The 26,165-nt window shown below is 45.7% G+C and overlaps 1 protein-coding gene and 1 pseudogene across 1 annotated transcript in view; one reads left to right on the forward strand and one right to left on the reverse strand.

The window, feature by feature from the left end:
- LOC126425323 (lysosomal-associated transmembrane protein 4B-like) overlaps positions 1–26,165 on the reverse strand; it is a 240,967-nt gene that overhangs the window by 105,767 nt on the left and 109,035 nt on the right. The gene's annotated exons all lie outside the window — the stretch shown is intronic.
- Positions 1,633–1,750, forward strand: LOC126425649 (5S ribosomal RNA; annotated as a pseudogene).

Here is a 26,165-nt window from a genome sequence, read left to right on the forward strand (position 1 = left end):
CTCGGGAAATTGGAGAAACGACTACCGCGTATTCGACGGCAGAAAAATGTCCTCCTCCGTGACAACCCAATGCCTCCGTCAAGTCTGCGCGCCTGAGAGGAGCTCACAAATCTCCATCGGACAGTTGTTCCTCACCCGCCCTAAAGCCCGGATCTCGCACATTCCGACTTCACCTGTTTGGCGCAACGAAGTAAGCACTCTGCGGGAATTGATGGGGAGGTTATTGATGCAGGAACACGATGGCTTGCGACGTCCACCATTAGAGTGGTACCATGTGGGCATACAGGACCTCTTGCTGAGGTGGCGCAAAGCCACAGCATTGGAAGCAGATTATGTTGAAAAATAGGGTTTTGTAGCCGAAACGGTGGGGAACAATATGGTCTATTGTAAGCCCGAATAAAACCAACCTTCTTTCAGAAAATGTTAAATTACTTATTGAAGCCGCTGCACTGCCATGGCCCTTCGTCATCGGTGGAGCATCACATTAGCGCCTCCCACCAGCCCTACACCACTTGCTGCAGCCGAAGATGAACAGTGTCTCCTTTCAGCACTTGACGACACTCGCTATTTAGACTGACGTTAGAACTTCAAAATGGTCCAAATGGCTCTGAGCACTATGGGACTTAACATCTGAAGTCATCAGTCCCTTAGAACTTAGAACTACTTAAACCTAACTAACCTAAGGACATCACACACATCCATGCCTGAGGCAGGGTTCGAACCTGCGACCGTAGGAGTCGCGCGGTTCCGGACTGAAGCGCCTAGAACCGCTCGGCCACCGCAGCCGGCTTAGTAACTTCGTGGCCTAGTTTTAGACCACAAAAAAAAAACCATACAAAACTTGTTTTCTGGTACGAGTTTCTTTCTCTGAACTACATCTACATCTACGTGATTACTCTGCTATTCACAATAAAGTGCCTGGGAGAGGGTTCAATGAATCGCCTTCAACCTGTCTCTCTACCGCTCCACTCTCGAACGGCATGCGGGAAAAACTATCACTTAAATTTTTCTGTACGAGCCCTGATTTCCCTTATTTTATCGTGATGATAATTTCTCCCTATGTAAGTGGGTGCCAACAGAATGTTTTCGCAATCGGAGGAGAAAACTGGTGACTGAAATTTCATGAGAAGATTCCGTCGCAACGAAAAACGCTTTGTTTTAATGATTGCCACTCCAATTCACGTATCTTGTGTGTGACACTATCTCCCTTATTTCGCGATAATACAAAACGAGCTGCCCTTCTTTGTACTTTTTCGAGGTCATCCGTCAGTCCCACCTGATGCGGATCCCACACCGCACAGCAATACTTCAGAATAGAGCGGACAAGCGTGGTGTAAGCAGTCTCTTTAGTAGACCTGTTGAACCTTCTAAGTGTTCTGCCTATGAATCGCAGTCTTTGGTTTGCTCTACCCGCAACATTATCTGTGTGATCGTTCCAGTTTAGGTTATTATAATCCCTACCGCGTAATCGAAATTTAGCTGATTTCTTTTGGTACTTATGCGAATAACTTTTTTTTAATTTTTTTTTTTATTCGGCAACGAGGTTATTATAATCCCTACCGCGTAATCGAAATTTAGCTGATTTCTTTTGGTACTTATGCGAATAACTTTTTTTTAATTTTTTTTTTATTCGGCAACGGCCTTGCCGCCGTGGATACACCGGTTCCCGTCAGATCACCGAAGTTAAGAGCTGTCGGGCGTGGCCGGCACTTGGATGGGTGACCATCCGGGCCGCCATGTGCTGTTGCCATTTTTCGGGGTGCACTCAGCCTCGTGATGCCAATTGAGGAGCTACTCGACCGAATAGTAGCGGCTACGGTCAAAGAAAACCATCGTAACGGTGTGCCAGCCAACCTGGATGTGGTCTTTAGGCGGTTTTCCACATCCTACTAGGTGAATACCGGGCTGGTCCCCCCGTTCCGCCTCAGTTACACGACTCGCAGAGACTTGAAACACATTCACACTATTTCACGATTTACACTAGATGCAGGCAGCTGGGGTACACTAATTCCGTCCCGAGGGGTATGGGGTGGTTGCAGGAAGGGCATCCGGCCACCCCTTCCAGTTAACCATGCCCACTCCATACTTAACCCTGTTCGACCCTGCGCACAATGCGGGATACAGGCACTTCCATGGGGAACGCCGGATATTACTTCTGTTTTACTTGATGACTTTCCGTCTATTACTACGAACTGTGATCTTTCTGACAGGAAATCACGTATCAGGTCGCACAACTGAGGCGATACTGCGTAGGCACGCAGTTTGTTAGAGGACGCTTGTGCGGAACGTTGTCGAAAGCCTTCTCGAAGTCTAAAAATATAGAATCAATTTGACGTCCCCTGCCGATAGCACTCATTACTTCATTTTTCTAAAACTGCGCTGACTATGTGTCAATAAATCGTTTTCATCGAGGTACTTCATAATGTTCGAATACAATATATGTTCTTGACCCTACTGCAAATCGACGTTAGTGATACAGGCCTGTAATTCAGCGGATTTGTCCTACTTCCCCTTTTGGGTATTGATGTGAGTTGAACAATTTTCCAGCTGCATGCAGCCACTCCGACCGACCCAGGAGATCTGACAGGTTTTTCGCAACATTGTTGCGACGATAAGCGACACCTTGCCCGACGATTCAGCGCGCTTTTATTCACTGAAAGTCTCTGTAGACATTCTGCAAACGCCTGTGCATATCTGCGCTGCTCCGGTTTTCCGCCAAAAGAAACTCAGTGACGTATACTGACGTTATTTTGAAGACTACGTACACTGGCGCCACCTATCGGCACTTACCGGAACTTTAGGAGGTGAAGCGGGAATATTCTGCGATGACCCACTACAAATTCCGCATTTTTTTCAACCGAAAATGGCCGAGGAAAGAGACATGTTATATTACTTATTGAATTTGAAATTTTTGGTAAGGTCTTATGGGAACAAACTGCAGAGGTCATCGGTCCCTAAGCCTACACACTACTTAATCTAACTTAAACTACACTACTGACCATTGAAATTGCTACACCACGAAGATTACGTGCTACAGACGCGAATTTTAACCGACAGGAAGAAGATGCAGTGATATGAAAACCATTAGCTTTCCAGAGCATTCACACAAGGTTGGCGCCGGTGGCGAGACCTACAACGTGCTGACATGAGGAAAGTTTCCAACCGATTTCTCATACACAAACAGCAGTTGACCGGCGTTGCCTGGTGAAACGTTGTTGTGATGCCTCGTGTAAGGAGGAGAACTGCGTACCATCACATTTCCGAATTTCATAAAGGTCGGATTGTAGCCTATCGCGATTACGGTTTATCGTATCGCGACATAGCTGCTCGCGTTGGTCGAGATCCAATGACTGTTAGCAGAATATCAGTCGGTGGGTTCAGGAGGGTCATACGGAACGCCGTGCTGGATCCCAACGGCCTCGAATCACTAGCAGTCGAGAAGACAGGCATCTTACCGGATTGGCTGTAACGGATCGTGCAGCCACGTCTCGATCCCTGAGTCAACAGATGGGGACGTTTGCAAGACAACAACCATCTGCACGAACAGTTCGACGACGTTTGCACCAGCATGGACTATCAGCTCGGACACCGTGGCTGCGGTTACCCTTGACTCTGCATCACAGACAGGTGCGCCTGCGATGGTGTACTCGACGACAAACCTGGTTGCACGAATGGCAAAACGTCATATTTTCGGATGAATCCAGGTTCTGTTTACAGCATCATGATGGTCGCATACGTGTTTGGCGACATCGCGGTGAATGCACATTGGAAGCGTGTATCCGTCATCGCTATACCTGCGTATCACCCGTCGTGACGGTATGGGGTGCAATTGGTTACACGTCTCGGTCACCTCTCGTTCGCATTGACGGCACTTTGAACAGTGGACGTTACATTTCCGATGTGTTACGACCCGTGGTCTACCCTTCATTCGATCCCTGCGAAACCCTACATTTCAGCAGGATAATGCACAAACGCATGTTGCACGTCTTGTACGGGCCTTTCTGGATACAGAAAATGTTCGACTGCTGCCCTGGCCAGCACATTCTCCAGATCTCTCACCAATTGAAAACGTTTGGTCAATGGTGTCCGAGCAACTGGCTCGCCGCAATACGCCAGTCACTACTCTTGATGAACTGTGGTATCGTGTTGAAGCTGCATGGGCCGCTGTACCTGTACACGCCATCCAAGCTCTGTTTGACTCAATGCCCAGGCGTATCAATGTCGTTATTAAGGCCAGAGGTGGTTGTTCTGGGTACTGATTTCTCAGGATCTACACACCCAAATTGCGTAAAAATGTAATCACCTTTCAGTTCTAGTATAACATGTTTGTCCAATGAATCCCCTTTTATCATCTGCATTTCTTGTTGGTGTAGCAATTTTAATGGCCAGTAGTGTACGATATGGACAACACACACACCCATGAACGAGGGAGAACGCGAACCTCCGACGGGGGCAGTCGCGCGGACCGTGACAAGGCGCCTGAGACCGCGCGGCTACCCCGCGCGGCTATTACTTACTGAACGTCCCTCCTGTGTGCAGTCACTTGTATGAAATAAGCGCAGAATGATGTGTCATCGTTGAGACGACTGTGCAACATGTCTACGAGGAATGGTGTACCACTCAAACACATTCAAGTTCTAAGGCCTCCGGTTTTTTTTCTCCGGACTGGAAAGAGATAGAAACATGCAAATTGTTTCAAAATGAGGCCGCGTTCATTGTCAATACGTCCCAGAGATGGCAGCACCGTACGGCAGATGGAATTTTACCGACAGCGGCGAGAATGAGAACTGTTTTAAATACTTAAAATGGCGACGTTTTCCTTACTTGAACAGCGTGCAATCATTCTTTTTCTGAATTTGCGTGGTGTGAAACCAATTGAAATTCATCGACAGTTGAAGGAGACATGTGGAGATGGAGTTATGGATGTGTCGAAAGTGCGTTCGTGGGTGCGACTGTTTAATGAAGGCACAACATCGTGTGACAACAAACCGAAACAACCTCGGGCTCGCACAGGGTGGTCTGACGACATGATCGAGAAAGTGGAGAGAATTGTTTTGGGGGATCGCCGAATGACTGTTGAACAGATCGCCTCCAGAGTTGGGATTTCTCTGGGTTCTGTGCACACAATCCTGCATGACGACCTGAAAATGCGAAAAGTGTCATCCAGGTGGGTGCCACAAATGCTGACTGACGACCACATGGCTGCCCGTGTGGCATGTTGCCAAGCAATGCTGACGCGCAACGACAGCACGAATGGGACTTTCTTTTCGTCGGTTGTGACAATGGATGAGACGTGGATGCCATTTTTCAATCCAGAAACAAAGCGCCAGTCAGCTCAATGGAAGCACACAGATTCACCGCCACCAAAAAAAATTTCGGGTAACCGCCAGTGCTGAAAAAAAGATGGTGTCCATGTTCTGGGACAGCGAGGGAGTAATCCTTACCCATAGCGTTCCAAGAGGCACTACGGTAACAGGTGCATCCTACGGAAATGTTTTGAAGAACAAATTCCTTCCTACACTGCAACAAAAACGTCCGGGAAGGGCTGCGCGTGTGCTGTTTCACCGAGACAACGCACCCGCACATCGAGCTAACGTTACGCAACAGTTTCTTCGTGATAACAACTTTGAAGTGATTCCTCATGCTCCCTACTCACCTGACCTGGCTCCTAGTGACTTTTGGCTTTTTCCAACAATGAAAGACACTCTCCGTGGCCGCACATTCACCAGCCGTGCTGCTATTGCCTCAGCGATTTTCCAGTGGTCAAAACAGACTCCTAAAGAAGCCTTCGCCGCTGCCATGGAATCACGGAGTCAGCGTTGTGAAAAATGTGTACGTCTGGAGGGCGATTACGTCGAGAAGTAACGCCAGTTTCAGCGATTTCGGGTGAGTAGTTAATTAGAAAAAAAAAAAAAGAAAATCGGAGGCCTGAGAACTTGAGTGCACCTCGTATAACAATGTGCAGGACAGTCTTCGTAGGCGATGCCCGGACATTTGCCACGCCGGACATTTGCCACAATTTTACCTGCTCCGAAGGGTTGGGTCCCTTATCTCCCCCTCCTTCTCTTCCTCCTCATCGCTTACTGAGTCTTTCCGCTGGTTTACTTAACATAGAACCACAATATCTTTGGATTTTGAGCCACAATTCTAGAGAGAGCTTCGTTGTGGAAACTATTAAGTGCATCTCGCATTGAAATCCTCACCAAATTTCGAACCTCAGGAAAACTTCGCCAATCTTGGAGATTTTGCGTTCGTCTAAATTATACTTGCATTTTTCAGTGCTCCTGCAGCAGCTTTCTGTCGTGTTTTGTGTACCACGGGGGATCAGTTCCGTCTCTTATTAATTTATTTGGTATGAATCTCTCGAGTGCTGTTCATACTATTTCTTTGAACTTAAGCCACTTATGGTCTTCACTTACATAGTTTGTAAGGATTGGAGAATGTCTCTTAGGAAGACGTCAACCGAATTTTTAGTTGCTTTTATAAACAGATATATTTCGCGCTTAGTTTCGGTGAATTTCTTTGTTACGGAATTGAGCCTCGCTACGACTGTGTGTTCACTAATCCCTGTATCCGTCGTGATGCTCAGGATTATTTGTGGCTAAGAGGTCAAGTGTGTTTTCGTAACCATTTACAATTTGAATGGCCTCGTGAACTACAAAATAAATTAAAAAAAGCATTTAGAACAATTACGGAAGTTGTTTTCTATCGTCTAGCGGTTCTAGGCGCTCAGTCCGGAACCGCGCGACTGCTACGGTCGCAGGTTCGAATCCTGCCTCGGGCATGGATGTGTGTGATGTCATTAGGTTAGTTAGGTTTAAGTAGTTCTAAGTTCTAGGGGACTGATGACCACAGATGTTAAGTCCCATAGTGCTCAGAGCCATTTGAACCATTTGTTTTCTATCTACAATAGGGTCTGAAAATGTATTTTTGTCAACATACGGAAGGTAGATTGAAGTCACCGCCAACTATAATTGTATGAGTAGGTTACATATTTGTGATGAGACTCAAGTTTTCTTTGAACTGTTCAGCAACTGTTTCATCTGAGACCGGGTGTCGGTAAAAGGAGCCAGTTATTAATTTATTTCAGTTGTCGAATATAACCTTTGCCCATACTAAGTCGCAGGAACTATCAACTTCAATGTCGCTTGTGAGCTGGAACACACATTACATTATTTTTCCTTAAGTTGTGCTTCTTGTTTCTGTTGTAGTGGAGATCATTACAATTACGGCTTTTCCCTCTAAAACCTAGTATTCTTTCTCTGTTACCCTGTAAATACCAGAGCTAAACAATGAAGAACAACAACGTACGTTAGAAGCATAGCATTCTGTACTTCATTTCCATATTTCTAACATTTTAATAATTGTTCGTCGACTTTAGATGACATGTCAATCATAGATGTTCTTATCTCTATTTAGTGAACGTATTTTCAGTCGCGTGTTTAACATTGTCACGCAACACTTTATTAACTAATGTTTCGCCGCAAGGGGTATCGCATTTTAGAGAGTAAATTAATATGGAGTATGTCGTTCTTCTTTTCACACATTCACATACCCATTTCTTCTTTCATTACTGTCTTTTGGGCATGAAGTTGTAGTAATTAAAGTAGGCACAAATGCAGTGATCAAAAAGAAATGATTAGCGTACATTCGCATTCTCTTTACATCGTTCCTTTCTTGCTGCTCCCTTGGTGATGGACTGTTTCTATCGCAATCAGTAAGCGTGAAAGTAAGCTACCGTACAGACAGAGGGATCTATATTTATACTTGGCAGAACTAATTACATACTGACATAATCCTCGGTATTGCTTTCGTTTCCCAAAAGATACAAATATTTCGATTTCGCAAAAGAAGCTCTGTATTTTGCCAAGATGTCGAAGAAGAAGGTCCCTTACGTACTGGTTGTATCGAGTAAGATGTGGAGACGGCGGTCTGAAAGCGGACAGAAGAAGTACGAGGAAGGGCGTCCCTTAACTGAGGGATCGCTACCTGGCGAAGAGGCAGTGTGGCAAATGTCCGGCATTCGTCTTAGGCAGGTCCTGACCGACAGAGACCAGAATACCACGCCTTGCCAATGAGAACCGGTTTCAAATCCGACATGAACTGCTGCTGTCAGTGAATGCAGGACAGCGTCAACCTGTTTTCAAGCGAACTTTGCGAAGGGGGCTGCTTGCAGTCGATATTTGGAGTCTGATATCTCGCAAAAGGCCGCTGCTCACAGTTGCACGCCTCCAATGGGTCCAGCAGCTCAGCACCTGTCAGTTTCTGTCTGCAGCCGTGTGTTGTGTGGTCTGATGAGTCGTGATTCGCTTCTTATCACCGATGCAGAATGAGGCGTTTTTCTCCCGTATGTCCACCTTAGCAGACTGTGTTATCATAAATAACAAGGTTACTCAGGCTGCTATTTTCCGGAGGGTTTCTCAAATTTGAACCACACCTGTAAACGTTGGTGGACACCATTCTCGTTGCCATATGACATAATACAGGGTGTTCTAGAAGTGACTGTCAAGATTTGAGCATATGACAGGAATGATCATTCGAAACAAAAAAGTCCAGCAAATATCGGCTCTAAAACGCATACCTGATGAGCTATGAGTAATTCTTGATCTTCGATACTGTGAAAAAAATCTCTTCTACTGCAAGCTCTTTGCCTTCCATACTTTGGGAAGTGGTAGTATGGATCGAAACAAGAAAAAACAGTCTGGTAAAAAGTTCTCTAACTTGCGTACCTTATAAGTTATGAGCATTTGTTCATTAGAAGAGTTGTGTTTGGAAGTATCGAAGATCAAGAATTGCTCACAGCTTGTAAGGTATGCGTTTTATGGCCCGTGTTTACTTGCCTTTTCCGTTTCAAACGATCATTCGTCACATATTCCTGAGTATTGACCAACACTTCTGAAACACCCTGCATAGTTATTAGATATACACACACCAAAAAAAGTTTTGCATCACCTCGCTTCCGAGAGTTCCGGAATCTGTACAAAAAACTGGAATAGGGATCAACATAAACATCCACCCTTTTTATTGCTCATCAAAACCACACATTGCCTGTCGTACCACCACACAGCGAGACCTTCAGAGGTGGTGGTCCACACTGCTGTACACACCATCATTCAAATACCCTGTAGCACGTCCTCTTGTATTGACGCATTCCTGTATTGTCGTGGCATACTATCCACAAGTTCATCAAGGCACTGTTGGTCCAGATTATCCTTCAATGGCGATTCGGCGTAGTTCCCTCAGAGTGGTTGGTGGGTCATATCCTCCATAAAAAGCCCTTTTCAATCTATCCCACGCATGTTCGATAGGGTTCATGTCTGGAGAACATGCTGGCCACTTTAGTCGAGCGATGTCGTTATCCTGAAGGAAATCATTCACAAAATGTGCACGGTGGGAGCGCGAATTGTCGCTCATGAAGACGACTATTCTGCCGATGTGGTTGCACTATCGGTCGGAGGATGGCATTCACGTATCGTACAGCCTAAAGGCGCCTTCCATACCAGCAGCGGCGTACGTCGGCCAAACATAACACCACCCCAAAACATCAGGGAAACTCCACCTTGCTACACTCGCAGGACAGTGTGTCTAAGGCGTTCAGCCTGACCGGGCTGCCTCCAAACACGTCTCGGACCATTGTCTGGTTGAAGGCATATGCGACACTCATCGGTGAAGAGAACATGATGCCAATCCTGAGCCCTCTATTCGTCATGTTGTTGGGCCCATCTGTACCGCGCTGCGTGGAGTCGTGGTTGCGAAGATGAACTTCGGGAGTGAAGTTGCGCATCATGCAGCCTATTGCGCACAGTTTAAGTCGTAACACGACATCCTGTGCCTGCTCGAAAAGCATTATTCAACATGGTGGCGTTGCTGTCACGATTCCCACGAGCCATAATCCGCAGGTAGCGGTCATCTACTGGAGTAGTCGCCCTTCGGCGGCCTGAGCGAGGCATGTCATCGACACTTCCTGTCTCTCTGTATCTCCTCCATGTCCGAACAACAACGCTTTGGTTCCGTGTGAGACGCCTGGACAGTTCCCTTGTTGAGAGTTCTACCTGGCACAAAGTAACAATGCAGAAGCGATCGAACCGCGGTATTGACCGTCTAGGCATGGTTGAAATACAGGCAACACGAGCCATGTACCCCCTTCCTGGTGGAATGATTGGAACTGATAGGCTGTCGGACCCCCCGCGTCTAATAGGCGCTGCTCATGCATGGTTGTTTGCATCTCTGGGCGGGTTTAGTGACATTTCTGAACAGTCAAAGGGACTGTGTCAAATGGTTCAAATGGCTCAGAGCACTATGGGACTTAACATCTGAGGTCATCTACTTAAACCTAACTAACCTAAGGACATCACACACATCCACGCCCGAGGCAGGATTCGAACCTGCGACCGTAGCGGTCGCGCGGTTCCAGACTGAAGCGCCTAGAATTGTTCGGCCACCCCGGCCGGCGGGACTGTGTCTCTGATACATTATTTACAGTCAACGTCTATCTTCAGCAGTTCTGGGAACCGGGTGATGCAAAACTTTCTTTGACGTGTGTATTATTAACCCTAGAATACTACAATACTCCATATTTCATTCGAAAGAAGTCATAATTTATAGTTGATGCACTAGTTACATAGAATGCTAACAAGGGAACCTCCCCATCGCACCCCCCTCAGATTTAGTTATAAGTTGGCACAGTGGATAGGCCTTGAAAAACTGAACACAGATCAATCGAGAAAATAAGAAGAAGTTGTGTGGAACTACGAAAAAAATAGCTTGAGCAGCTGCGGAACGAGAGGTCCTTGGTTCAAGTCTTTCATCGAGTGAAAAGTTTAATTTTTTATTTTCAGACAATTACCATAGTTCAGGCACTCACACAAAATCAACTTCGCTCTCCAAAATTGCAGGACATGTTCAGATTTGCTTGGACATATGCAGGATTTGACGGTCTACACACGGGAAAATTTGAAAACTTTAAAAACATATGTTTTGACAGAGCACATGGAAAACTGTGCGACTGTGAAACTGTTGCATTCATTTGTTGCAGTTTATGTGACAAACTCTTGTGTTTTCATCACTCTTTTGGGAGTGATTATCACATCCACAAGAAAACCTAAATCGGGCAAGGTAGAAGAATCTTTTTACCCATTCGCCAAGTGTACAAGTTAGGTGGATCGACATCATATTCCTGTCATGTGACGCACATGCCGTCACCAGTGTCGTATAGAATATATCAGACGTGTTTTCCTGTGGAGGAATCGGTTGACCTATGACCTTGCGATCAAATGTTTTCGGTTCACATTGGAGAGCCACGTCCTTTCGTCTACTAATCGCACGGTTTTGCGGTACGGTCGCAAAACACAGACACTTAACTTATTACAGTGAACAGAGACGTCAATGAACGAACGGACAAATCATAACTTTGTGAAAATAAAGAAAGTAAACTTTTCACTCGAGGGAAGACTTGAACCAAGGACCTCTCGTTCCGCAGCTGCTCACGCTAACCACGGGACCACGGCGCTCCTGAGCTAATACTATCCCTGATGTTACCTATCTTGCGCATGGACTACTCAATCTGTATATGTTGCTTGTTTTTTTCATAGTTCCACACAACTTCTTCCTGTTTTCTCGATTGATCTGTGTTCAGTTTTTCACGGCCTATCCACTGTGCCAACTTACAACCAAATATGAGGGGTGTGCGATGGGGAGGTTCCCTTGTAAGGTCTCCCATGGTATGTCACATACAAAATAGGTACGTCATGTCCTGTATTGCACCTATAGTGACAATACCAGATTGGTGGGAACCGCAAATTTGTACCAAGTGCGGTCGTAAATCTTGCGAAGGTTTGGTAATCTAGGAATAATGTGCTGACTCGGTTACGTTAAATAAGTCTGTTTTAGTACGGCAAATTTCAATTTCACTTGATAAGTTTATTATTCTGATTGAATTTCCACAAGTAATAAATTACAACAAAAAGTAATTCATGATGTATATACCTCCAATAGTCCCTACCGTAAATCAGGAATATACAAAGTCAATTGTGATACATGCCCAAAATTCTACATTGGACAGACAGGCAGAAGTTTTGAAATTAGATACAAAGAACATATTGATGCTCTCAGACTTGGTAACTTGAACAAATGAGCATTTGCAGCCCATATTGCTGAAGAAAACCATTCAGTGGGAAACACTGAGGACAACTTAAAAATTTTGCATCTAGGAGAGAAAGGAGCCACTATGAATATATTAGAAGAATTAGAAATACACACACACACACAAACAGCACCCCAGACTATATCCTTAACGAACAAACAGAGTTAGCTAACACCCCTTTTCTGAAAAATTTCCAAAAATTACTTTCCAGCCTCCAAAGCAAATAATATTAGTACTCCTATCTGCAGATCAAGTAGTAAATTTATAAGTTACTATAATTCTCATGATGCTAAATGTAATTAAATAATATACTATTTTACCTATACATTTCTAAATATATATATAAACTTTATAATTAATTTAACAATATCAACTCAAAAATTCAATGTCTCTGTACTAGTGTAAAAGGCATTACAGTTGCGTAAATGAATATATGATCCTTTCCAAACATAGGACATCATCGTCAAATGTTACGATATATCATAGCATCAGTGATTTCAGGTGTGCCACAGGGGAGTGTCATGGGACCGTTGCCGTTCACAATATACATAAATGACCTGGTGGATGACATCGGAAGTTCACTGAGGCTTTTTGCAGATGATGCTGTGGTGCATCGGGAGGTTGTAACAATGGAAAATTGTACTGAAATGCAGGAGGATCTGCAGCGAATTGACGCATGGTGCAGGGAATGGCAATTGAATTTCAATGTAGACAAGTGTAATGTGCAGCGAATACACAGAAAGATAGATCCCTTATCATTTAGCTACAAAATAGCAGATCAGCAACTGGAAGCAGTTAATTCCATAAATTATCTGGGAGTACGCATTAGGAGTGATTTAAAATGGAATGATCATATAAAGTTGATCGTCGGTAAAGCAGATGCCAGGCTGAGATTCATTGGAAGAATCCTAAGGAAATGCAGTCCGAAAACAAAAGAAGTAGGATACAGTACGCATGTTCGCCCACTGCTTGAATACTGCACAGCAGTGCGGGATCCGCACCAGATAGGGTTGATAGAAGAGATAGAGAAGATCCAACGGAGAGCAGCGTGCTTCGTTACAGGGTCATTTAGCTATCACGAAAGCGTTACAGAGATGATAGATAAACTCCAGTGGAAGACTCTGCAGGAGAGACGCTCAGTAGCTCGGTACGGGCTTTTGCTGTAGTTTCGAGAACATACCTTCACCGAGGAGTCAAGCAGTATATTGCTCCCTCCTACGTATATCTCGCGAAGAGGCCGTGAGGATAAAATCAGAGAGATTAGAGCCCACACAGAAGCATACCGACAATCCTTCTTTCCACGAACAATACGAGATTGGAATAGAAGGGAGAACCGATAGAGGTACTCAGGGTACCCTCCGCCACACACCGTCAGGTGGCTTGCGGAGTATGGATGTAGATGTAGTAGTAGTAGTAGTAGTAGTAGTAGTAGATCAGTGATACACGTATGTTTGTAAGCTCTTTGTATGTATCAAAACATGTGGTGCGTGGTAGAAATCGGCTCAGTGACAACTCTTAAGTGTCTAAGAACAATTTACGTGTGCAACAATAAGAATGCAGTGGGAATGCATTTACATCTGTTGGACGAATTTTATGAAAAAAAAAAAAACACTCGAAACCGACGTTTCACGTAAGTCACATGCAACGAAAATCTGTAACGCAACCATCTGTGGTTCAAATGGCTCTGAGCACTATGGGACTTAACTGCTATGGTCATCAGTCCCCTAGAACTTAGAACTACTTAAACCTAACTAACCTAAGGACATCACACACATCCATGCCCGAGGCAGGATTCGAACCTGCGACCGTAGCGGTCGTGCGGTTCCAGACTGTAGCGCCTTTAACCGCTCGGCCACTCCGGCCGGCAAACAACCATCTGTGTGTGGCGTGTTTATAATGATGTATTATTTACATTTTAGGACAATTCATCTGTAAAAAACACACCACATGTCATAAAGAAAGGATGTAAACCGTCTGAGGATGAATCACAACGATTCGAAACCGATAACGGTACCCTTTGAATAAAGGAACTGAAAGTAAATTTGTGGCTGGTTGCTGTCCCAACACCAACAACATTTGAATTATGATTCGTTGTAGAATAAAGAAATGAAACAAATTCCTATGCTAATAATGTCCTTGATTTGTAAACTTGTGCGTTGAGTGTACTGTAATTGTTAATGGGGGTGTGAGTACAAGGTGTGGTGGAGACTGTCAGATAGCATAGCGTAGACTGCCGAAAGTGGGCACGTCAGGGTGTGGGAGAATTCCGGCAGCCGGGGATGATAGCGATCAATACTTGAGCGGCAGCCTGTTGCCGTTGCTAACCAGGAGCGATATTGCCCCCGCCACCGGCTTGCGGAAAAGCTGCCAATTCGGGATTGCTTTGTGCGAAACATCAAACTCGTCGCCTTGCAGATTTTTAATGCAAAAGAAGAAGGCACAGGAAAGCTACACCCTACAAATAGAGGAGTTCCTCCTAACGAATCACAGTTTCTCTAAAAAGTGGAGCTGTCAGTGATCTGGCGGTTGGTTTAAACGTCACAGAACTTTACTGTCCGCGGTCATACGACAGGTCATATGCGCTGCCCCTCGTTCGAACAGATTTAGTCAGCCAGTTCCAGGGGCACTTGTAGCTTAAGGGTCCATTCTCCTCAGTCAGCCTATAATACAGGGTGTACATAAAGTCCGGGAACACTTTCAATTATTTATGGCACAAGAACTAAACGATTGTCCAGATATTATACATATTCCAGAATGAGATTTTCACTCTGCAGCGGAGTGTGCGCTGATATGAAATTTCCTGGCAGATTAAAACTGTGTGCCGGACCGAGACTCGAACTGGGGACGTGTGCCTTCCGCGGGCAAGTGCTCTACCAACTGAGCTACCCAAGCACGACTCACGCCCCGTTCTCACAGCTTTACTTCTGCCAGTACCTCGTCTCCTACCTTCCAGGTTTGCAGGAGAGCTTCTGTAAAGTTTGGAAGGTAGGAGACGAGGTACTGGCAGATGTAAAGCTGTGAGGACGGGGCGTGGGTCGTGCTTGGGTAGCTCAGTTGGTAGAGGACTTGCCCGCGAAAGGCACAGATCCCGAGTTCGAGTCTCGGTCCGGCACACAGTTTTAATCTGCCAGGAAGTTTCATCATACACATTCGATATGCGAAACATGAGTTATCTGGCAGACGTCAACACGGTAACCCAATTCTTGCCATACCTGTCCCAGCAAGGCATCGTCGACTGTGGCAGTCGCTTCCCCTATTCTCTCCCGGAGCTCTGCTACACCACATGGTAGGGGCGGTACATACGCCAGATCTTTAATGTGTCCCCACAGAAAAAAGTCACACGGAGTGAGATCTGGTGAACGGGGAGGCCATGTCATGAACTCCACCACACAGGAATCTCGCTCCGCACCTGAAATCGCCACGTTTGCGACTAGCGCTGACTATCGGCACATTATCAAACTACGCTGTGGCGGTATAGATTTTAAAAAAATCTTTCAGTGTTTCTTTTCAAATAACATATGTATAATATGTTCAAATCAAATGTGTGTGAAATCTTACGCGACTTGTATATAAAACACAATGCGATTTTGTAAACGTCTCTTCGGCAACGCCACTTCATACGATACGACGTTCCAGTGTCGGTGCTGTTTAGACGAATGAAATATCGTATTTATCCCCCGATACCGGGCAGCGACTTTAAGTTTAAATGTCTCCCATGTACGGGAATATATGTAATGGATGTAAGACGCAGAAAGTGGCGACTTATTGATGTTTGGATCCGGTCGCGATTCGTGCACGAATAGCAAAATTGATTAAGCGGTAAATCCGGTTTCGAGGCCCGGTCCGGCACAAATATTCGTTGACATTCCCTTCTACAGCTGATTGTTGTTCATATTCGCAACTGCGATTCTCACGTCACCTCGTAGCTCTACAGACTGAGATTGTTTACGCCTACAGCCGTCTGCGCTTCACAGGCGAAAGTTCCGAAAGGCGCTGCCAGGTGTCAGGGATTTCCTTAACGTGGCTCGACTGTAGGAGTGTATTTAGTAAAAGATATATGTGTTAAAACTTCATGCATGATACGGCATTTTTTTCAAGCATCTCATTGTTTATGATGCGAATTATGAATTATGTGTCGTACAGTGATATATTTGTGTAGGTACATTCAGCAGACACTATCTCCAAAATAGCTGCGACTAGAGTTTGTAGCAAAGAAGTAATAAATTTAAACGCCAAGCGCAGTGCGGAAGTTTTTCGCATATCTCCTGATTTATGTCTCGTACGTCATACAATTTTGTAGGTATGTTTAGCGACATATATGGATACAATCTGCGAAATTTATTGCGAATGGAGTTAGTACTACATACATAAAAAACTGCGTATCATGCTTGACAATTATTACTTATCTCATTGTTTATTACGTATCTCCTGTTCTATGATAGGTAGCTATTTCGTACACCCACAGCGGTTGTTGCATGACGCTAAGGGATATGAGTACGAAGTTTGGTTGGAATCGATCTAGATTGTCTCCATCACGACAAGGAATTTTTTTGCCACACAGCTCCTACCATAGAGAACTGTTCGCCAGATGGGTTCTAAGTTACTTGAGCGTAACTCCAAACGTACAAGCTGATAGCGCAGAGCGGAAGTAAGGTTCCGTGGTCAGCGAACAGTAAACAAACTGCCGAACCGGTCTTGCTATCCGAACAAGATAAACTCACACGCCGGGTAGACAGTACGTGACGCAGCGAACTTGTAAACGCTACTACAGGCTATTCCAACGGACCAATAAGGGAACATTCCCAGGAGCAAACAAACGATCTAGATGTAACGTGGCGGGTGTGCAGAGGGGACAAAATAATGCAATACTTAAAGTTTTCCTTTTTGCCCAATTTCTCTTTTAAGACGTAAGACACACACCGAAATGTAATTTGGCGTACAGGGTTCAGAGGAAATATCGTTGAAACCATGATACATGAAAAACGTTAAGTCGGATCGTCGCTTGCGTATTGTGCTTACAATACTTGAGAAAACAGCTGAGGGGGGCGGGGAGGGGGGGGGGCGCTAGATGTCGGCCGAATACCGTTTGTTTGTTTTTCTTTTAACTTACTGGCTTTCGGGATCTGCCCAGACAGCCGTCACAATAGCGGAATACCATTTATGACCGTACCAACGTAAGAACAACACCCAGTCCTCTAGCGGAGCAAATCTGCCAGCCGGCCGGGACTCGAACCCGGACCCCTTCGCTTACCAATCCGACGCGATGACTGTGCAGCTACCGAGTCGGACGTCGAATACGGAATATGAAGTTAGAAATGTAATCTCAGATTACGACTGCGTATAGTTAAACTGAATGCATGAAACGCAATTAAAAGGGAGCTACCGACATAACGTGAGTCGAAACAAATATTAGTTTAAATTCTGAAGGATAGCTGCAAGTAAGAGTGTAAGAGTGTAAGCTACTAGGAAGGTGGTTGTGAAACGGTAAGAAAAGTCGCGGGACCAGTGGGCATACCGAATAAGAGATCCCAGGCGAATAAGAGATCCCAGGAACTGGTGGCGGCATGGGGCCAAGAGATGATGAAAATGACCAGAATGGGGTACAAAATTAATGAAAGCTCCAAGACTAAACAAAAGTGTGGTAACGTCGTTTCGTTAAGATTGTAAAAGTAGGTGCCTAGAGGTAGTCTATGACATGTACCAGGTGGTTATACACTACTGGCCGTAAAATTGCTACACCAAGAAGAAATGCAGATTATAAAAGGGTATTCATTGGACAAATATATTATACTACAACTGACACGTGATTACATTTTCACGCAATTTGGGTGCATAGATCCTGAGAAATCAATGAGCATACCCAGAACAAACACCTCTGACCGTAATAACGGCCTTGATACGCCTGGGCATTGAGTCAAACAGGGCTTGGATGGCGTGTACAGGTACAGCTGCCCATGCAGCTGAAACACGATGCCGCAGTTCATCAAGAGTAGTGAATGGCGTATTGTGAAGAGCCAGTTGCTCGGCCACCATCGACCAGGCGTTTTCAATTGGTGAGAGATCTGGAGAATGTGCTGGTCAGGGCAGCAGTCGAACATTTTCTGTATCCAGAAAGGTCCGTACAGGACGTGCATCATGCGGTCGTGCACTATCCTGCTGGAATGTAGGGTTTCGCAGGGATCGAATGAAGGGTAGAGCCACGGGTCGTAACACATCTGAAATGTAACGTCCACTGTTCAAAGTGCCGTCAATGCGAATAAGAGGTGACCGAGACGTGTAACCAATGGCACCTCATACCATCACGCCGGGTGATACGCGAGTAGGGCGATGGAGAATACACGCTTCCAATGTCCGTTCACCGCGATGTCGCCAAATACGGATGTGACCATCATGATGCTGTAAACAGAATCTGGATTCATCCGAAAAAATGACGTTTTGCCATTCGTGCACCCAGGTTCGTCGTTGAGTACACCATCGCAGGTAACCGCAGCCATGGTCTCGGAGCTGATAGTCCATGATGCTGCAAACGTCGTCGAACTGTTCGTGCAGATGGTTGTTGTGTTGCAAACGTCCCCATCTGTTGACCCGGCCCGCATCTCGTGGTCGTGCGGTAGCGTTCTCGCTTCCCACGCCCGGGTTCCCGGGTTCGATTCCCGGCGGGGTCAGGGATTTTCTCTGCCTCGTGATGGCTGGGTGTTGTGTGCTGTCCTTAGGTTAGTTAGGTTTAAGTTGGTTGGTTGGTTGTTTCGGGGAAGGAGACCAGACAGCGAGGTCATCGGTCTCATCGGATTAGGGAAGAAAGTCGGCCGTGCCCTTTGAAAGGAACCATCCCGGCATTTGCCTGGAGCGATTTAGGGAAATCACGGAAAACCTAAATCAGGATGGCCGGACGCGGGATTGAACCGTCGTCCTCCCGAATGCGAGTCCAGTGTCTAACCACTGCGCCACCTCGCTCGGTAGGTTTAAGTAGTTCTAAGTTCTAGGGGACTGATGACCATAGCTGTTAAGTCCCATAGTGCTCAGAGCCATTTGAACCATTTTTTTTGTTGACTCGGGGATCGAGACGTGGCTGCACCGTCCCTTACAGCCATGCGGATAAGATGACTGTCATCTCGACTGCTAGTGATACGACGCCGTTGGGATCCAGCACGGCGTTTCGTATTACCCTCCTGAACCCACCGATTCCATATTCTGCTAACACCGTCATTGGATCTCAACCAACGCGAGCAGCAATGTCGCGATACGATAAACCACAATCGCGATACGCTACGTTCCGACCATTATCAAAGTCGGAAACGTGATGGTACGCATTTCTCCTCCTTACACGAGTCATCACGACAATGTTTCACCAGGCAACGCCGGCCAATTGCTGTTTGTGTATGAGAAATCTGTTGGAAGCTTTCCTCATGTCAGCACGTTGTAGGTGTCGCCACCGGTGTCAACCTCGTGTGTATGCTCTGAAAAGCTAATCATTTGCGTATCACAGCATCTTCTTCCTGTCGGTTAAATTTCGCGTGTGTAGCACGTCACCTTCGTGGTGTAGCAGTTTTAATGGCCAGTAGTGTAATTAAGATGCAGCTGCTTAAGAAGGTCCGGTGTGGGCTGTAAATTCCGCATGGCAGAGATACTTGGTAAATATGTCAATGCGTTAATGCGTGACTGATTTTATGCTGGAAAACAAATTAGTTCCAGCTGTGGCCACCAGGTGCAAACGTGGCGCTGCGTACTGTTTGTATGTCTGTTTGACAACCACGCTGTCATCTGACAAGCCATAACGTGCGTGCAGTCTGGCTATTGATAAGAGCGACTGTGCGTTGTTAGTGCAACTGTTTTACGTTAACGGTAGCAATTATAGCGCTGTACTGAGAGAATATCGCAGACTGGAACGTCTGAGGAGAGGCACAATGTCCTTAAATGGTTTAAAGACGGCGATAATGAAATTCGAAAACACGGGTACGATTGGTGTGGCACCTCGAAGGGGAAGGCGTCGTCATATCCTGGTGAAAGTTACCGACGATGTTGCTGTTGCTTAAACCGACAATGCAGTATTTGCTCCGGATAGTGATCGTGTTCATGCTGCGTCACGAGAATTGTGCGTCCCATGGACAACAGTAATGAAGGTTTTGCGCTCTATTTTACACTGGTACCAGTAAAAGATACGGAGAACGCAGCAGCTGAAACCTCAAGAAAAGCAGCAACGATCTGAATTACCTGTTCGGGTTCGGGCACGGATCGAAGTTGATGACATGTGGCTGGGCAATATTCTGTGTAATGACAAACTGCCTATTGGCTTCTGTCTCGGGTTCTTCGGCCGACGTTCATCTAATGATTTTTCTGACGTTTCGCCAACACGAGTGGCTGGCATTGTCAAAGCTTCATCCTCCATTGCCGGTGATGAACTGGAGCCGAGCTCGCGGCCGGAGACTATATGTACCTGGCGCGCCAACGTCCGCGGGCTTCTCCGCTGTCATTTCCGGTGCGGTTCTCCTCTTGCTACCTGCGACGGTCGTTCGCTGCAGTACGGGAAGCCAGGATCCGTTGACCTTAAGGCTTTCCTCTTTCTTGTTCAAACTGTTCGCGTGTTTTTGTATTTCTACAGCTTCTCTGAACTAGCGCGTGTGATAGTGCTTCTCTACAGCCAGAACTTCCGTGTCGGCGAATTTTATTACGTGGTCGGTCTCATTGAGTGCTTGCTCTGCCACGGCCGATTTCTCCACCTGCCCCAACCTGCAATGTCGCTTATGCTCTTTGATCCTGGTGTTAATTGATCGTCCAGTCATTCCGACATAAACTTTTCCGCATGTGCATGGTATACGGTATATTCCCGACATTGCAAGTGGGTCTCTTTTCTCCTTCGCCGACCTAAGACACTCTTTGATCTTCCTTGTCGGTTTGAAAATCGTCTTTACGCCATGTTTGCGCAATATACGGCCGATTCTGTCCGTCACTCTGGGAATGTATGGCAGAAAGGCCGTACCCGACATTTCTTTTTCTGGTTCCTTACTTCGCCGAGTGTTTGGCTCTGTTACACTTCTAATGTAATTTGTGGAGTACCCATTGCTCCTCAGAACAGTTTCCAGGTGTTGCATTTCTCGTTTGAGGTGTTGCGGCTCACATATTCGTCCTGCTCTCGTTACGAGCGTACTAATCATGCCTCTTTTCTGGCTCGGGTGGTGGTTTGACAGTTTGTGCAGGTATCGGTCCGTGTATGTCGGGTTTCGATACACGCTGTGTCCCAGGTTTTCGCCGTCCCTTGTGACCAGCACATCTAGAAATGGCAGTTTCTTGTCCTTTTCTACTTCCATGGTAAATGTTATGTTGGCATGGAGGCTGTTCAGGTGTCTTAGGAAGCCACCGAGCTGTTCTTCACCATGGCTCCACACCACGAAAGTGTCATCGACGTACCTGTACCACACCTTAGGTTTGCAAGTCGCCGAGTCCAGTGCATGTGCTTCGAATTGTTCCATGAAGAAGTTGGCCACCACTGGACTGAGAGGACTACCCATGGCGACGCCTTCCAGCTGTTCGTAGAAATCGCCATTCCACGTGAAATAGCTCGTGCTGAGACATGCATGGAAGAGCTTTCTGATGTCTTGCGGGAACATAGAATCGATGTGCTCCAGAGCGTCACTGAGTGGCACTTTCGTAAATAACGAAACAACATCAAAGCTGACCAGGCTGTCGTTTGGTGCAAGTTTCAGTTTCTTCAGCTTCTCAATGAAATGTCCTGAGTCCTTGATGTATGTGTCGGTCTTCCCCACGTGTGGCTGGAGCAGAGAGGCCAAGTGTTTTGCCAGTTTATACGTTGGTGAGCCATCGTCATATGGTATAATATTTTGGGGTAACTCTTCAAGTCAAAAAAAAGTTTTCAGAGTCCAAAAGCGTGTAATACGTATTATTTGTGGAGTAAATTCACGGACGTCCTGTAGAAACCTCTTCAAAGAACTGGGTATACTAACTACTGCCTCTCAGTATATTTACTCCTTAATGAAATTTGTCCTATATAATATATCTCTTTTTTCCAACAAACAGCTCAGTTCATACATACAATACCAGGAACAAAAATGATCTGCACAAGGACTTAAAAGCACTTACTTTAGTTCAAAAAGGGGTCCACTACTCAGGAACACTCATTTTTAATAATTTGCCAGCAAACATAAAAAATTTAGTTACAAATAAAGATCAGTTTAAAAGGAGTCTGTTAGACTTACTACTGGCCAATTCCTACTCCATTGACGAATTTTTTAATAGAAACAAGTGATGTATTGCATATATTCATACTATTAGTATTGTTATTTCAGCTTAAAAAAAAAAGGACATGTTCCACATCCACGAGGATCTTCTCAACATGTATCTATGGAACGAAAAACTAATCTAATCTAATCTCCAGCGCTGGTACTGAACAAATTGTGTAAGCGACGGTCCATGATGAAGTCCATATTATGCCCTTCTCACTTGTATGATCTCTACTGACAACATCCCCTTTCTAATCCATCACATACGGAAACACCATCGCTAATCCACTACATATGAAAAATTTCTATACGTCTTTCTTGGATTCGCAGTGCCAGATTGGCACCTGGTGGCCACCAAGTGGCCTAATTTTTTTTTCCAGCATAAATGGGTTCTGCATTAACGCATTAGTATATCTACCAAGTTTCGTTGCCATACGATCATTACGGCCGCACTGGACTTCTGTGAATAACTACAATTTAACGATAGCCACCCGGTGCAACACACAAAGAAACGAATTGGAAGCGGCATATCAAAACACGATAAAAAGGCTGGAGACACAACAGAGTCACCGAAACCTAAGCAAGAAAATCGTGGACGGCAGGAGAAGAAACAGAACTCTACAAGGATATAATGCGCATAACACTTTGTCGTATAACTGTTCATTGAGAAGTTTAGAGGGGTGGCGCTTTCAATTGGCATATGTTTGTGTTGTATATGCCACAGACAACCTCTAGGCACTTGTTTTTATAATCTTAATGCTAGGTCATTACCACACTTTTATTTAGTCTTGGAGCTGTTAATTTTCATTATCTCTTGGCCCCTTGCCACTGGCAACTCCTCTGATCTGTTTTCGTCATGCCCTCTTCGCCCGCGGTTTTTTTTTATCGTTTGACAAGCAACTTTCCATTAATTTCATTCTACTGCATATGGCATCTACACTTACTCGCAACTACCATTCAGAATTTAAACAATTATTTCTGTTTTGACTCACGTTATGAGTCTAGCTCCCTTTTAATTGGATTTTATGATTTCAGTTTAATTGTATGCAGACGTACGCAGTCATTTACATTTCGAACTTTTTATCACGCTGTTGCTAAATGTATTCGGCCAAGGTCATATAGTAGCCATGCCCCTTCTAACAACCCTACCACAACAAAGGTCAAAAATTAATTATGATTGTAGTGTTGCTCACGCTGCTAAATATTGCTTTTTTGGGCAACAACAAAGTTATATTATGTGGCAAGTGTCATTAGAGCACAGTTCATGAAGTCATTTCATGAAATAATGGATAAACTAGGCACTCATCTTCTCGTGTTTCCCAATCTGGTCTCGTTGTGAAGTCATGGCTCAATCGTCGAAAATCTAGGTGGTGATGATTCCAAGCTCGGATGCAAAGAGGCCTAGGTGTTATTCTGCGATATTCAAAAGTATTATAGATGTGTTTCATAAATCATTCTTGAAGATTAAACTTTTGCAAGTTAGGACAATGGTGATGTAAAAAAGTAATCAGCACTCCGAATTTAAGTTACACTTCTTTTTTATTACTTTTGTTTCAATATCACGTAACTCATTCCAAAACATCACTTCACAATATAAAACACACTTGAAAATATCTTCCTCACTGTTAAAGTTCACATTTCATAAACTGACTACAATTTGCGTCTTTTTAACATGACGACCAAAGCTTGACTCTCTAATAACCGCTTACGCGCTCAAAACTCAGAGTTACAAGTACGTCAATGATCATAGTGACAAAGGAAAGACTACACATAAGAATAATATCATTGCAATATATACATATCGATGTATCGAAGTACCTCTACATTAATGAAATCAAATCTACATGTTGTCACAGAAATATGTTAACTACACTCATGGAAATTGAAATAAGAACACCGTGAATTCATTGCCCCAGGAAGGGGAAACTTTATTGACACATTCCTGGGGTCAGATACATCACATGATCACACTGACAGAACCACAGGCACATAGACACAGGCAACAGAGCATGCACAATGTCGGCACTAGTACAGTGTATATCCACCTTTCGCAGCAATGCAGGCTGCTATTCTCCCATGGAGACGATCGTAGAGATGCTGGATGTAGTCCTGTGGAACGGCTTGCCATGCCATTTCCACCTGGCGCCTCAGTTGGACAAGCGTTCGTGCTGGACGTGCAGACCGCGTGAGACGACGCTTCACCCAGTCCCAAACATGCTCAATGGGGGACAGATCCGGAGATCTTGCTGGCCAGGGTAGTTGACTTACACCTTCTAGAGCACGTTGGGTGGCACGGGATACATGCGGACGTGCATTGTCCTGTTGGAACAGCAAGTTCCCTTGCCGGTCTAGGAATGGTAGAACGATGGGTTCGATGACGGTTTGGATGTACCGTGCACTATTCAGTGTCCCCTCGACGATCACCAGTGGTGTACGGCCAGTGTAGGAGATCGCTCCCCACACCATGATGCCGGGTGTTGGCCCTGTGTGCCTCGGTCGTATGCAGTCCTGATTGTGGCGCTCACCTGCACGGCGCCAAACACGCATACGACCATCATTGGCACCAAGGCAGAAGCGACTCTCATCGCTGAAGACGACACGTCTCCATTCGTCCCTCCATTCACGCCTGTCACGACACCACTGGAGGCGGGCTGCACGATGTTGGGGCGTGAGCGGAAGACGGCCTAACGGTGTGCGGGACCGTAGCCCAGCTTCATGGAGACGGTTGCGAATGGTCCTCGCCGATACCCCAGGAGCCACAGTGTCCCTAATTTGCTGGGAAGTGGCGGTGCGGTCCCCTACGGCACTGCGTAGGATCCTACGGTCTTGGCGTGCATCCGTGCGTCGCTGCGGTCCGGTCCCAGGTCGACGGGCACGTGCACCTTCCGCCGTCCACTGGCGACAACATCGATGTACTGTGGAGACCTCACGCCCCACGTGTTGAGCAATTCGGCGGTACGTCCACCCGGCCTCCCGCATGCCCACTATACGCCCTCGCTCAAAGTCCGTCAACTGCACATACGGTTCACGTCCACGCTGTCGCGGCATGCTACCAGTGTTAAAGACTGCGATGGAGCTCCGTATGCCACGGCAAACTGGCTGACACTGACGGCGGCGGTGCACAAATGCTGCGCAGCTAGCGCCATTCGACGGGCAACACCGCGGTTCCTGGTGAGTCCGCTGTGCCGTGCGTGTGATCATTGCTTGTACAGCCCTCTCGCAGTGTCCGGAGCAAGTATGGTGGGTCTGACACACCGGTGTCGATGTGTTCTTTTTTCCATTACCAGGAGTGTATTTTACAGAAACACAGTAGAATACTGCTGGTATCGAGAGGTTGAGATGAGGTGCCGCAATGGTTACGTAATTCGAGTACCATTACAAAGGGAATGGGAAAACATGAGACACTCAGAGCGAGAGAAAGTTCTTGGAAGCAAAGGAGATCATCAGTAATTGATACATAAGTTTTGTAAGAGAGCACATAATTAGCTCACCAAAATTATTTTTGAAGCAGTGATGAGAAATCGCAAGCGCCTGAGCCCGGCGGCTGTCAGTGGTTGAAACGTGACACCAAACTCATAGCAGGAGAGAATTTCTGCTTTCTGCCTCCTGGTTTATCACAGCAGATTCTCTAAAAGGAGGGAGATTGCTAGGGTTATTATGAATTTTTCATTGGACAGAACTCGAGAGGTCCACAGTGAGTGGATAACGAGAAACCGGTGCTGGTAGACTAGCAAAGTTTTTAGGAAGAGTGCATATGAACACTTCCGTCTTAGAGCTCTGGAAGGGAA

Source organism: Schistocerca serialis, chromosome 10, assembly GCF_023864345.2.
Source record: "Schistocerca serialis cubense isolate TAMUIC-IGC-003099 chromosome 10, iqSchSeri2.2, whole genome shotgun sequence".
NCBI classification, from domain to species: domain Eukaryota; kingdom Metazoa; phylum Arthropoda; class Insecta; order Orthoptera; family Acrididae; genus Schistocerca; species Schistocerca serialis.